This window comes from Cydia fagiglandana, chromosome 9 (genome assembly GCF_963556715.1).
Source record: "Cydia fagiglandana chromosome 9, ilCydFagi1.1, whole genome shotgun sequence".
In the NCBI taxonomy this organism is placed as follows: domain Eukaryota; kingdom Metazoa; phylum Arthropoda; class Insecta; order Lepidoptera; family Tortricidae; genus Cydia; species Cydia fagiglandana.
This window is the reverse complement of record NC_085940.1, coordinates 14,464,272-14,480,060: the sequence shown is the minus strand read 5'-3', so window position 1 is coordinate 14,480,060 and position 15,789 is coordinate 14,464,272. Positions and strand designations below refer to the sequence as shown.

At 37.5% G+C, this 15,789-nt stretch overlaps 1 protein-coding gene across 2 annotated transcripts in view; it reads left to right on the top strand.

The window, feature by feature from the left end:
- LOC134667459 (uncharacterized) overlaps positions 1-15,789 on the top strand; it is an 80,374-nt gene that overhangs the window by 23,617 nt on the left and 40,968 nt on the right. The gene's annotated exons all lie outside the window — the stretch shown is intronic.

Below are 15,789 nucleotides of genomic sequence, written 5' to 3'. Positions count from 1 at the left end.
ACATACTTAACAACTTAAAACTAAATTATAAATGTAAAACCTAAATAACCTAAACCGACCGATCCGGGTGTTAACGGGCGCCTCGGATGCCTTGGGGGCAGCGGAGGCGCCAGGTGATCGCGGATTACTCCGGGGTGCCTTGGCAGCAGTGGAAGCCCAGGTGGTCCTTCGGCGAAGTTAGTGCAAACACCACCACCACCACAACCACCACCACCGCTGCAAACAGAATGCACAGTTAATTGTTATCAAATCTTATTCTATTGATAAAGTCATTAATTACAACGAAGTTACTAAGCACTATGTCGCTATCAGGGGTCTCAATTGTTTCCCCATAAAGTTTTCTGTCATAATACATTGTTTGTCCGCGTTTTCGTTAGTCATAATTTGGTTATTTTCAGAAACGAGTAACTTCATATAATAATTAATGTCAAAGAAAGGGATACGCGCTATCACTCTATGGTATCAATATCCAAAATTGGTGACTTAACATTTTTTAAACAATATTAATCCGTGAGTATTTACTTTCCGTCCATGTTTTGATGTTAATTAGGTGCACTGTTCCTCCGCTCCGGCCGAGGAGTCGGGTTACCCTCCGGGTCAGGTGTTAGCGGATGCCTTGGTGGCAGCGGAGGTGCCAGGTGATCGCCGAGAATTCCGGGGCGCCTCGGCAGCAGCGTAAGCTCAGGTGGTCCCGCTGGCGACAACCATATTAAAGCCGCCACCAGCTCTGGAGGTGGGGTAGATGGCAATGATGGTGATCGAGGCGGCAAACCCGCCTCGCCCGCCGAAGAAGTAGACGCCTGCGGCGTCTGCGGCGTGGGAGAAGGAGCTCGCCGGACGGTTGATATGTGGCATTTAAATTTATTTCCAAAATGCCGCGTCGGGGTAAACGGATTCAGGTAGAAGGCTGCCATAATTTCTCTCACGCCGGCTGGATTAATTAACCTACGTGGAGCTGGTCATCTTCTTGTAGTAACGTTGCCATCACTCTCGTAATGGTTAATCCATTTAGACACAGTGTTCCTCTGCAAACAAAGATAACATAACAATATTAAGAAGGAGTACAGTATTGATTGTAGCTACAAAATACAAAAAAAAACGTAGCACATGAAAAAAGGTCACTCTGCTTTTTATAAAAACTGGCCCAGTGCAGTCGGACTCGCGCCCCATGAGTTCCGTAAAGTTACACATTTACCCTTTTTTTCTCAAGACCGACATTTGTATTTTCATCAGGTTTTCCTGTAATCTATAGGTAGGTATAGAACTATTTTATGTAATTATTTTGAGCAACAACTTTGCTCCCTTTCATAAGAAATAACTTATTAGTGTAATGGAGTTTATTAACTTACCGTAAGGTGTAACTCTCTTGTTATTTGCGCTTTCTTGTAACCCTGCTCCCACATGACTACAATTTTACTCCTCTCCAATTCACTTAAGTTTGCTGGCATGGTGACTGAATTTATTTAATTTAAAATTTACTTGACTTAAGGAAAGCGTTGTTGACACGAGGGCGTTTAAAATGCAACTGATAGACCGATACCGATGATCAACACATGTTTGGGTTGGTCAGGTCAGAACCCAAAAACAATACCGATGCAATATACTTATTGCACGACCGTGATTGGTTGTAATATAAGGAGACGTGATGTTTTAAAGTTTGGGGTGCAAGTAGGGTTGCCAACTATTTTTTTGGTGGAATATAGTATTTTCCAGAATATGGCATCAAAAATATAGTACATTTCAAAAAAATATAATACTTTTAGATAAAATACGAAACATAAGTGTAATATACGTTTAATCGGAAATATAGTTAATCGGAAATTAGTAGAGGTTATCCCCTCAAAACTCAAACTACATTCAAAAAGTCCTAACTCAATGGCAATAAAAATATTCAATAAAATTAGTAACGAAATAAATAACACCAAGTCCGACAATGAATTCTTTAAAAAACTAAAAGATCACTTAATAGAAAAAGCTTACTATACTTTAAATGAATTTTTTCACGACCAATAACTGCAATTAATAAAGCACCTATATAATAAATAATATACCTAATAAACATATATAATCACTAATATACTTAATCTAATTGTCCAAAAAACTCGATCTCCTCTTGAATAAACTGTTTGCTGTGCCCTACAGGGTGTCATGTTGTACACAATTCTATGTAATAGGTTAAGATACAATGTGATATGCAATAAAGATTATGAGTATGAGTATGAGTATGAGTATAGTATTTTAGCGTACTATATATTTTTCCAAAAGTATATACTTAGTAGAGAGACCCAAAATATAGTACAATACTATATAATATAGTATAGCATACCTACATAGTGTAGTAGTAGTGTAGTGTAGTAGTCAAATCATGGGATTAGTTGTCGAAAACGGGCAAACAAAATTAAATAGAACAAAGACAAATGTGTCGCAGAAAAACCCTTGACATGCCGGGTTTCTAGATTCTGGAGTTTCACGACTAAACAAGTAGGTAGGTATATCAGTTTTTTGCCGGCCAGTAAATACGAATAACTAAATGCATAAAATTGACATTGACTTTTATATACCTGAACAAACCAAAATACGTAAAGGTAGTGTCTTGCAAAAAAACTTTTACTTTACGAGTCTTGCATCGAGGGTTATGCTTTTTGTGTCGGGCAAACATTCCAGAGTTATTTTCCTCGTTCGTTCTCAGGAAAGATTTGAATGTTATCTTTAGTTTTTGCACACTTGAGATCCATTAGTGACCTTCATAAATTTGTTGTGCACGTCAAGTGAATCTTGAAATGTGTGCCTTACCAGAGTGTTCATAATTTTTAAGGTCCCAAAACCGTTGACAATATTACTTGGCTGTAGCAAGATTACTAAGTACTAAAATTGCAAATCGAACGGTTTTACTACCTACTCAATATCTAGGTAATTACTTCCTATGTACTATCGGGTGCAGCGACGGTTAAGCATGCTACAGTTCTTTTTCAAATGCACCCCAGACGCGGTCACGTATTTACATTATCCACCAATGGGAACAGTCCAAGATTTTTGACCAGTAACTCGAAATGTTTAATATAAACGTAACGTGCCTAACAATACGGTACAATTTACAACGGATAGGAAATCGAAAGGAGTGGCCTTTTTTTATACTGTATAAGTAAACCACCGAGAATGAAGACGAGAAACATCAGATGTTCAGATGTAGCCAGATTCTGGCTAGTAACACTCACTTAAAATTGCATGCATTCTAGTGGCCCAACTCAAATTCTTTACCTCGCAGTTTCGGTTCTAAAAATAAATCTCTTGATGGCTTGCCTTTTTTCTAGCCAAGGTGGCTAGAAAAAAGGCATCATTTATCTAAGTTTCAAAAAAGTTGAGTGCTTTACGAGTTCAACAAAGGTCAATAAATAATACTATTGATGTATTTAATTTATATTTATAATATAGGTTAGTATAAAATATACATAGGTACTTAACAACTTAAACTAAATTATAAATTTAAAACCTAAATTCCTACGGGGTGTCTTGGCAGCAGCGGAAGCCCGGGTGGTCCTCCGGCGACGTTGGAAACACCACCACCACCACAACCACCACCACCGCTGCAAACAGAATGCACAGTTAACTAATTGTTATCTTAATGTAAGTAAATCGATCGCACTATGTCGCTATCGCGGGTCTCTATTCGTTAGTCATAATTTGGTTTTTTTCAGAAACGAGTAACATCATATAATAACTATGTCAAACAAAGTGATCCGCGCTATGGCACTATGGTATCAATATCCAAAATTGGTGACTTAACATTTTTTAAACAATATTAATCCGTGAGTACTTACTATGTTATTTTGATGTTAAGTAGGCGCACTGTTCCTCCGCTCCTGCCGAGGAGCCGGGTTCCCCACCGGGTCAGGAGTTAGCGGGCGCGGGCGAGGCGCCCCGGGCCTCGCCCGCGCCGGGAAGAAGTAGACGCCTCCGGCGTCGGCGGCGTCGGAGGAGGCGATATACCCTCCGGCGGCGTTGGAGGAGGGGTATTTATTCCGCGCCATAAATGCTTCCGGCCATGTTGGCTAGACTTAAAAGTCTTTTCGTCAGCAAATATGACGCATGAAAAATCAAAATTTTCCATTTCTTCGGCGAACCTAAGACGTGCTGCCTTATGAGCATCAGTGAGGTGTAATTTCGAAGCCGGAATACGGCAGTGTATTCCGGCATTATGAAGAGCTCGCCGGACGGTTGACATGTGGCAGTTAAATTGATTTGCAAAATGCCGCGTCGGGGTAAACGGATTCAGGTAGAAGGCTGCCATAATTTCTCTCACGCCGGCTGCATTAATTAACCTACGTGGAGCTGGTCGCCTTAATCCATTTAGCGACAGTGTTCCTCTGCTAACAAAGATAAAATAACAATATTAAGAAGGAGTACAGTATTGATTATAGCTACAAAATACAAAAAAAAAACGTAGCACATGAAAAAAGGTCACTCGGCTTTTTAGTTATAAAAACTGGCCCAGTGCAGTCGGCCTCGCGCCCCATGGGTTCCGTAAAGTTACACAATTTTTTCCCTTTTTTTTCTCAAGACCGACATTTGTATTTTCATCAGGTTTTCCTGTAATCTATAGAGAGAACTATTTTATGTAATTATTTTGAGCAACAACTTTGCTCCCTTGCATAAGAAATAACTTATTAGTGTAATGGAGTTTATCAACTTACCGTAAGGTGTAACTCTCTTGCTATTTGCGCCTTCTTGTAACTCTGCTCCCACAAGACTACAATTTTACTCCTCTCCAATTCACTTAAGTTTGCTGGCATGGTGACTGTATTTATTTGATTTAAAATTTACTTGACTTAAGGAAAGCGTTGTTAACACGAGGCCGTTTAAAATGCAACTGATAGACCGATACCGATGGTCAACACATGTTTGGGTTGGTCAGGTCAGAACCCAAAAACAATACCGATGCAATATACTTATTGCACGACCGTGATTGGTTGTAATAGAAGAAGGCGTGATGTTTTAAAGTTTGGGGTACAAGCGATTTTCGTTGAGAAATGCTCAACCTAGTGATGGGACAAATCGAAAAATTTTCAAACCGAATAAGTCGACTTCGATTTAAACCCAAATCGGTTTGCAAACCGATTTGGCCAAGTCGATTTATTTTAATAACTTCTACTTTCTAAGTATCAGTAGTTCAAACCGCTCCGTAGTCACTTGGTTTAGAGTTGAGGAAATTGAATTGTCAATTTTACGCTTTGTTCGATCCTTAGAATCCTTAGACGAACACGACAGCAAAAACTTTTGTAATATTTTTTTACTTTTCGTTGCGCGGTAAATCACAATTTTATAATTTCTAAAGCTAAAACGGGAAAGCACTATACGAGCAAGCAGGAAAGAGCGTGCGGTCTCGTGCGATATCGTGTCATTGCCGCGAATTCGTTGAGTTAGCAAATCGACCCGGCGCAAAACTGCCAAACCGATCCAAGCATACCGCCAAATCAATCGCTTTAAGCCCATGCGAAATTGAACCTTACAACTTAGACAATAAGTTTCATTTTACTTTACCTGTAGATACCAAGTTTTGACTTGACTCGACTCAATAATGGCGGCAATGTGCATGGCAACATTTTTCTTCGTGGTTTGAAATCGATTTGCGTACATTTTAATCCTCAATATGTCAAACGAAAGGGATGCAGCAACAAATATGAAAGGATGCGTTTAGAGCGGGTGAACGTATTTTAAGTCGATTTACGGAACACTCACGTCGATTTAGTCGACTTCAGACCTAAATCGGTTTGAACCGATTTGTGAAGTCGAATCGTAACATCGCTGCTTCAACCGTCGCTGCACCCGATAGTACCTATCCACTTTAACCTCTATCCGCATAAAAAGACCTCCCGTTCCATTGTATTTTGTAACTTTATTTTGACAAATCAAAATTGTATTATTATTGTCTTGGCAAGTTTTGAGTCATAGGCGGCTTGAGGATAAGTAAACCTTTCATCTTTCTAATTGAAATAAAATAATAATTCTCAGAAAGTTCCAAACTCTGGAAAGTGGACCTGTTTATGTTTGTGCTGCGGGCATTCATTCTTGCTATTGTCTCAAGTCCAAGTTCGGCAAATCCAAATCTCTATTGTCCTTGTTTTATTTTTCTACCTACCTACCTTACAATGAAACAATAAAATTAGCCGACAAAGTTGCACGTGGACACCTTGCATTTGTTAATAGCCTCATCGTCTTACTCGCATGGCTTTTTGTTAAGAGCCTCATCATCTTTTTTTTTCTATGTTGTATCATTTGTGTGAGTCAATCGGTCCTCGCTAGAAATATTATCATGCCGCGATCAGAAAGGGATTAGAAATAACAGATTTCCATACACTTACGTCAAAATCAATATGGATTGACAGCTATCTCAATCCCTTTCTAATCGCGATTCAGTAATACTTACGGGCGGCCGGTTGCTCTTTGTCGGATAGAAGCTATATCAGGCTATATGTGATGTGTCTAGTGGGTGTATATTACAGATTTGTTGGGGCAGGTCTCTGCAGCGAATATATCTTACTCGCATGGCTCCAGGATGGCTTTTTGCCACGATTCATGGGAGCCTGGGGTCCGCTTAGCAACTAATTCCGAAAATTGGCGTAAGCATTAACTTATTACGAAAGTTATTACGAAAGCGACTGGCATCAGACATTGTTTAGATGTTTTCCTTCACCGAAAAGTGAATGTTAATATCAAATGATATTTCGTACATAACTTCCGAAAAACTCATTGGTACGAGCCGGGGTTTGAACCCGCGACCTCCTATTGTGCAATATAAAAAAACAAATGCACGGCAAAGGTATTCAAAACATAAATCATAAAATAAAATGGGACCAACTCGGAGGTAGCTCCTTTCAAACAAAAAAAGAATTACTCAAATCGGACTACGGATGTCGGAGTAATCGGTGAACGTACATAGTTAGAAAAAAAAAACAGCCACAACCGAATACAGAACCTCCTCCTTCTATGAAATGGAAGTCGGTTAAAAAAATCATTACAACTAAGTACTTATGTATCTTGCTTGACTTTAAATGTTATCTTAACCACCATAAATATAAATACCTACTTACACCGCAGCCGTATTTAATACTTAGGTACCTGATATCAGTGATATCTTTTAAGCCTCAGCCTGGCTTTAGAATGTCTCCCGCAGATGACCTACTTTAAGATATAATCTCATCGACAGTTATCCGATAGACGAAGGAGCTCCAATCAAAAAGGTTATATGTGCGAGAGTAGATCTAGTTGGAAAAGATATACCATACCATTCGGAATCTTAATAAAATTTCATTTGTTACGCCTGGGAAGATTTTATTTTATTACCTTTACTTATTGAAATGTAAAAATAAATGTAACTTGAATTACAACTTAAGCCAAAGAGGCGGAGATTTTGTAGAAGAAAACTCTTGTACAGTGATAAGGTATTGAAGTACCTACTTCAATGATGAACCTTCATAAATTCTGTTTTCTCTTTTCTATGTCTACAGTCTCCAGTTTATTAGGAACTATGCATAGTTACTAAGGTTTTCAGGGTTTAATAAAATACTCGTACTTAGTGACATTTGCGTGCCTAATGACAATATAATGATAATAATATTATCCGCATTTGCGTTTAGGTAGATAGGTATCAACCCTGACACATGACGGCGCACTAGGGGTGTGCTATTTATTAATAGCACGTTTAGTTCATACATATAAATCCACTCATTACAAAATAATTATCACAGTCTCCTAAAGCTTAAATATTTATCCCATAAATAAATAATTCCAATTCATTACACAGATAGTCCGATTTGTCTATTCCAGCACGTAATGAAATGAAACAACCCAACAGAACGATTAATCGGGTAAATCCCTGAATTGACGAAGGTTAAGAGGTGCATGCCCCGGTACAGAGTGCCTACAGCGAACAACGGTCGACGTGTTGCCTCACTGTCACACTTACGTACGAATTTAAAAGTGCGACAGAGAGGCAACACGTCGAACGTGGTTCGCGGTAGGCCCTCAGCAGTCAGAGTGGACAACCGCTTCTACATAAAATATGTTTTTCTCTGGATATTAATATTATAGAAAATATTTACATAGGATGCTGTGCCCTTTCGGTTTTTATTTGTTAAGTGTCTTGAGAGAACGGAGGGCTTCTTATAAAACACCGATGAGGAGGTATTTACTTTACAATTACGATTTGGTTTTATAATTACGAGTTTGAATCAATATAGTTTAGAAGCGCGAGGGTGTACCAGTACACCGAGCGATTTGGAGCTCACGTGTAGCCTGGTCGCTGGATGCGAACTGGATGAGGACTCGATGAGAACTCGATGAGAAGTTAGAACTGCCCGCCGCTGGTCGGGGTTGCTGTTTATATTAATCCTGAAACCGTGGGAAGATATGGAGATGCGTGGTCTGGAATCACGTAGGCCACGAGAAGTTTCTGGAGCGTTTATGCTGTCGCTACCATTAAGATAATGAGAGAGATAAAGAGTCGATCCCGTGGAAACGGCATTAATTGACAACCGCCATAAAATAGGTGATGCATTACATGCGCCTGCACTTGTATCAGAGGGTGCGTTTGTTTATCCCATTAGTTAGGTGCGTCTGCATTTCTTCTATCGATACTGAAGATAATCTTTAATGTCTTGCCGTCGGTGTGTTGCTGGAGATCGGGGATACGTGGGAAGCGTTCCTTAACTCCTCCCCCCTTAAGAGAGAACTAAGGGTGTAGCTTGTTACGCCCGTCTTCTCGATGCTGCTGCGATGTTGGGTGCACTTGAGGTATATGGCGCACCCGATGAGGCACAAAAATATGCTTATGCCCTACACGCTGGGTATCCAAATGTGTTGATGTATGTTTGATTTAATTGTTGATTCTAATGGCTCCAGGTATATTTGTAAGTCTTCATCTGTATATTGGATCTTGTCTGTTTTTTGTTCTAAGTGCATTTGTATCTGCTGGTCTTCTTCTTTGAATAGATTGTTGGTTTTCGAGATCACTTTAGTATATAGATTTGCCATCTATAGTTCACAGCCGGGATTAAGGTGTAGTTTATATGGCCCTTGGATGACTTCGTAAAACGTTTCAGTGCAATTGATGGTTACTCGTTGTGGTCCTCTTGAGTATACCAGGAAATTGCCGTCGTTTATTGTTGTGATAGCTTCCTCTTCTTCTAGTTTCGTCGTAAGGCACGTGTGGTTGTTTTTGAGAAGCAGGGCTTGATAGATGCAGTCAGGTGTTTTATTGGAGTCCTTCCACCAAACGTGTTTGCAGACCATCATGGTTTTCTTAGCTTTACTTTACATTGTTCAGCACTTGGGTAGGCGATGAGTTTTTAATAAGGATTGAAGGTTTTTGGATTTCGAGGATTAGACCATCATGAGTCGGGAAAGGGATGAGATTGTATGCATTACCGCTTTTAGCTTTAATTTCCGCTATTTTTGCAACAAAGTGATAATTCTTAATAGACTTTAATATTGATGATCTATTAAGATTTTTCCTCCCCATTCATTTATAGTAATGTATGGGAGATGATCTTTATCTAAATAATTTAATTTTACGTCAATTCGTTTTGTGGTCCTGTTTCTTGAAAAAAATTATCGCCATCATCTGAGTAATTATTCCTGTGATTATTTATGTTGTGTTCATTAATGGTTATCTCTGTGTTAAAAACTTCTGCCGTTCGTGGTCTTGGCGGTCGATTTATAAGTCGTCTACTAGTTGCGGTCCTCATAGAAAAGTCGCTATCTAAATGGTCGTTCAATCTTTGAGGTTGGGGTTTTGGAGGGTACATTTGTCGCCATTGTTCTGGAGTCGGTCGCGGTTGGTTGGCCCATTTGGGTTGTTATTATTATTTAATTGCTGATTTAGACAAGATAATTGAGCGAATTGGTTAGGTTGTTGATTTACGCGGTTTTGATTAAAATTATGTTTTATTGTAGGATGTGTTTTATTTTGTCAGCAAATCCGAGTGCAGTTTCGTTAGGGAACCGTTTAATGCGAGTGATTTCAGAAAGTATTTGTTCTATACTTCTAGTGTCACCAAATTTAGATCTTAAGGAATTTACAATGTCTTCAACCGTGTTGTTTGGCATGTGAGCAATTGCTTTAATTGCTTCCCCGCGTACTTTGCTTTTTAATATAGGGTAAAGGCACCAGTAGTCAGCCTTATAACGACTTTTTTAAGTTTGAACGTTCGGCATTTCTACAGGATTACTCGGATAATTAAAGAAATGACATAGTTAGATCAATTGTTTATCATAATTTTAAAACAAAATATTTATAAAAATAACAATCCTCTTTATAATATCTCTAATTTAGTTTAAACAAAAAGTGGCACTTTTTTCCAGTAGTCAGCCTCCAAAATCCAGTAAGCAGCCTCTGTGTACCCAGTACTCAGCCTTTATAATATTCATAATGATTTGATCAAAATCACTTATATTTAGGTATATCATAACCAACAATATGATTATCATTTTTTTTTTATTAGTACATATAATTCTTATGACACGAAATTTGTTAGTTATGTACTTAACTAAAAAAGTTGTCAAGCGGACCCGAGGCTCCCATGAGCCGTGGCAAAAATGCCGGGATAACGCGAGGAAGAAGAAGGTACCTATTCGGTAAAAAATAATGAAACGATTCTATGCAGATCTAATTATCATTAATAAACAAAGTCCAGGAAAAAGCAAAGTGATAGTTATGTATAGTTAACGTCATAAATATGTATACACTATTGAACCTTATTTCAATGAGATAGGGTTTAAAAATGTGGACTTATTTTTGGCGGCGACGTACCAAGCAACGTCAATGGCTGAGTATTGGATCCGCGAAGTGAAGTGAAGAAGTTCCAGTGGTCAGCCGCATTATAACGTAATTTCAAATGCGGCTGACTACTGGATTTTACTTAAAATTGACTAGGGCATGCCTAACTAAATTTGAAAATGTAAATTTAACGGTCCTAACGGTCGCACTGGCTCGAAAATAATAAAATAAACGAATAACCCAAAGGTCAGCCGTGGGGGGCTGAACACTGGATTTTTTGGAAAAAAGTGTTATCCAGTGGCCAGCCCCCTCAATTTATAAGTGAAATATTGATATTTTTATCAAAACATAATCCAATTTAATAGATAAACTAATAATCAAACCAATCATTAACAAAAATAATAACTTATAACATTAAAACATAGTTTTTCTTGCCTGTTGAGAGAACACCACGTGCAGAAAAAAATATGGCGGACATGACACTTTTGCACTCTTCGACAAACAGCGCCTGTATGAACGAGTATATTTCTTCCCCCCGTTCCCTCACCGCACCTGTCGTGTGACGTATTAACCAATAAAGAATCAAAGCTCCTATTTGAGTAATCGCGATTTGTTTAAACGAATATACCAGATATTTATGACCAATAAACGACTCAAAAGGCTGACCACTGGTCCCTGGCTGGCCACTGGTGCTGTTACCCTAGTTGGAAACAGGGCCCTTGCTTCAGCGTCTGCTGCTCTAGCTAACATTGTAACTTGATTTAAAAAGAAATCTAGAGTTTGCCTATCACCTTCATATTGGGCAAATATTTCTCAATCGTAGTATGGTTTAATGCCATTTTTAATTAATTAATTCGTATTCAAATTAACTTAATTAAATCGTTGTTAAATTTATTAAATCGTATAATTAGATACTGGCTCTTGAATAAAAGAAAAAAAAAGTCGAGTGCCTTTAAAAGCCACAAATACAAGCGTGACAGAGTGGTCAGAAACAGTAAACCGAAAAGAATTTAGATGTTTAGGCGTATGTTTCTGTAAAATAATCTAAAACGACGACATTGAATAATTTTACGGTTTTACGGGTTACCGTGAAATTATTCAATGTTAGTGTCTCACAACAGTTTAAATTAGATTATAAGACGACCCCATAATCGCGAAAATAAATTAGCTTTTTCATACACTGCTCAATCTGAACTATACTCAAGTCGCAGAACTTGGGTATAGTATAGGTTGAAAAAATACTCCTTATTTAATTACACTTTACGGTACACGTATATCTTTTGGGTAGTAGTTATCTATTTATTTAAGTAAGTAGGTAATACCCAGTATAAAACGGTAAGTAAACAAAATATGAATATGTGACGTCCCACGGGTAAAGGTATCTTATGGCGGTTGGCGCTTATGCTATTATAACGCCGCTCCAATATTATTGCGGCGCTATGCGACGTAAGCGCCAGCCGCCATAAGGTACCTTTTGCCGTGGAACGTCACATATAAATATCTAATTTCCCCAGCTGTTGACACTTTCATCGATAAAAGCGTTATAAAGTAACGTATCAAATATTCAAAACATAAACGCCGTCATCATACAGATAGCATCGCGATGTTCATGATACCTACCTAGGTAATAACACTTCGAGTTTGGATGTTTATACAAATACACGACATGTATCCACAATATACTTACAAAGGTACGTACAATATTCTGGTAACAAACGAAACGCAATCAAGGAACCTAAACTAAAATTAATGTTACCTAGTCGTAATATATGTTTTTACAGAATGCTCGTCAAAGTAAACTAAATTTCTAAAATCACATGCGCACTAAACTGTATTTTTTAATTACAAAAATAAAAATACACGTGTTCCAATACTATAGATACATGTATGTTAATGTATGTTACGAGTGTACCTGTATTATTAATGTATAACTACCAGAAACCGATTGAAGGACGTAGACAGTGTAGACACTCCCTTGGAAGTAAATATTGGCTCGCAATTAACATCGTATACACTTGTACAGACAGAGCACTACTTAACTTGTATACAACTACTACACGACACGTTATACCTACCTGTGGGCTATGTAAATGTATGTTAGATAGATGCCATGACCCATTTCGTACCTTGTCACAGTGACAATCAGTGAAAGTCGCTATATTTATTTGTGATTTTGATTCTGATCTCAATTTAGTTTAACCAATGTTAGTTAAGTTTACGTGCTGACGCGATCGCTTGGACATTGTCTCCACGGAAGACCATCTACCTTAAAGGTAACTTGTCATCAAGCTGAGGGGAGACCTATTTAGTGACGTTTATGTTTTATACTTATAAAAGTTATTAGTTTTAAGCAATAGTACTGTAAGCGTCCTGAATTTTATTTTATTTCTTTCTTTCTTTTCTTTCTATAGACCTCATAATATTGTCACTGTGACCAGGTACAAACTGGGTCATAAATTAAAACTTTCAAACTATGTTAGGATTGTTAGGCATGGTTATGGTTAGGCATCTATCTAACTTATATTTACCTACATAGCCCACAGGTAGGTAAAATGTGTAGTATATAGTTGTATACAAGTTAAGTACTGTTCTGTTCACGGAATATTAGTACCTACAGAATTAGGATTGTTAATTTTTTTTAGACCCCCATTTTTATTTTATTTTCTGAAAATATAGGTTAATTTAAGATACCAATTTGAATGATTTAGTAATTCGTGGCTCGGTTGAATATTTATAATTTATTGAAAATATGAGATACGACTTCTCGTAAATTACATGTCGTCGGCTGATTAGGATAATGCACAAGCAACAACAAGCATTAAAAAATAGTTGTCATTGTCAATTGATTGTAATGTCACCTGTCGACAATGTCAGTGTCACGTGTTTCTATAAATAACAATCGTCTGGAATGGAAAACTCGTTTATTTTGAATCATTAATTTCAAAATACCTACGCTATAAATTTGAGAAAGCTGATTCCAGAAATCTGCCTAAGTTATATAATATAACTTAGTTTTATTGGAGTATGTACCCATCCAACTCCAACCATAACTTGGCTGAAATCAAGGGAGCAAAAATACAAATGTAAGTTACCTACATCATATATATTTTAACTGATTCGATTTGTAAGAAGATTGGATTCATAAAATCGTTACAAGCGTCCATTGCTAAAGGTAGCTTAGCACCCAGAGGGTGCTTTCTACCGGCTTGTCACCATTGTTTGGATATTGTACTACATACTTATACTACTATATTAGGAACATGCCAATTTTGCTAATTATATCCTATTATTTCAGGTCATCGTGATTCCTATTTAGATACAGCTGTGAGATATGTAACTGCACTTGGGCCCAGAACAAAGTTGAGCATTTTGTATTGAAATGAACGTCATATTAATTATTAATCGTCGTAATCCTTTACGACCGTAAATAATGCCTGGGAACAGAGTAAATAACAAACCATACACTTCTCTTCTGGATGGTCAACAAGAAGTCATCATTGTCAGATGCTCGTGCAAAACATGATAAACATACATTTAATGTAAAGTTACTATTTTTTTTGGAAACATATATAACATATTTCCCAAATTAATAAAAAAGTAGGTAAACAAAAACATGTTTTATTATTCACAACTCTTTATTAAGTCTTGTCCACCATGATATCAGCAGCTTGAACTGCAACATGTACCTGGAAATTAGAAATTATATCTTTTTAAAGCAGTTTCAGGCTGAATTTTGAGTATGGCTATGTATTCTTGTATATTCCTTCTTTCTAGTAGGCACCATCTCTGTTTAACGGTTTGCCTTTAGATACTCTGGCTACATTACCACAGAAAATAAATAGATACCACGACCCTACCAATAAAGTGAGCTTTTAAATACTTAATTGTAGTAAATTAATATTAATTTTATACTTACATCAACGTGATTCTCACAGCAATACTGTGTGTAACACGTGAAGTAGGTAGGTATTCCAAGTTTAATTCACGGCACCATCTTTCACGTCGTAGGTCTTCGTGGATTCGAACTATTATTTTTGTGAATCATTCCCACACATAGGAACAAGGTTTTTGATATATTATTAAGCAATGAAATCTACTGTTTAGGTATTAATTATAAATCAAATAGTAACAAACAAGCGCAGCGGTTTAACTGAAAAATTTTGTTATGACAATCGATGACAATGATAACTTTGACAATACGTGAGTGACGGATTTATTTACTATGGTTCGATAACTTTTATTATGCAATGACTTTACATTCAGCCCAGGAGAAGGTCAAACTAAGGTCATAAGGATATTTGTTGAAATATCTTCAATCCTCAATTATTATATCGCAGCAAATGTCGGAAACTGTTTAAAAACCTTATATCTCGAAATGGTTTTCGAAATAGAACATTTGAAAAAAAATGAACAATCCTAATTCTCACTAAGAAAACCGTTATTTTACTGTAAGTACCAGAGTTTTGTAAAAGCTACCTTACACTGATTTAAACTTTCACGATTATTTAACATTATGAAACTACACAACGGGACTTAATCGCGTATTTAAGTTTTAAGATTTACCTCCGACGTTTCGAGGACGGCGTTGTCCCCGTGGTCTCGGAGAAGACTGCCCCGACTGTGGTCTTCTCCGAGACCACGGGGTCCTCGAAACGTCGGAGGTAAATCTTAAGACTTAAATACGCGATTAAGTCCCGTTGTGTATATAGTTTCATAAAGCTACCTTAGTCAGTGCAGAGTAAGCTTGGTCCGACTTCGCGCCCTTTACTTGTGTGGCCTTCAGTGACCGACCGTGACCGCAGATTTATGAGCTCCTGTCTGTTTAGCTATGCCACACGAGTGTGTTTTGTGGGGTGAAACAAACTGACTTTACGTGACAAATCCATGACAAATTTAACTGCTTGATGTTGAGCTAGACAGAAATTAACAATGTTTTGTTGTTAACATTTTTTTATTTACATACAATTTACAAACATTATTTTGACAATAGATTTAATATAATACAACTACTTACA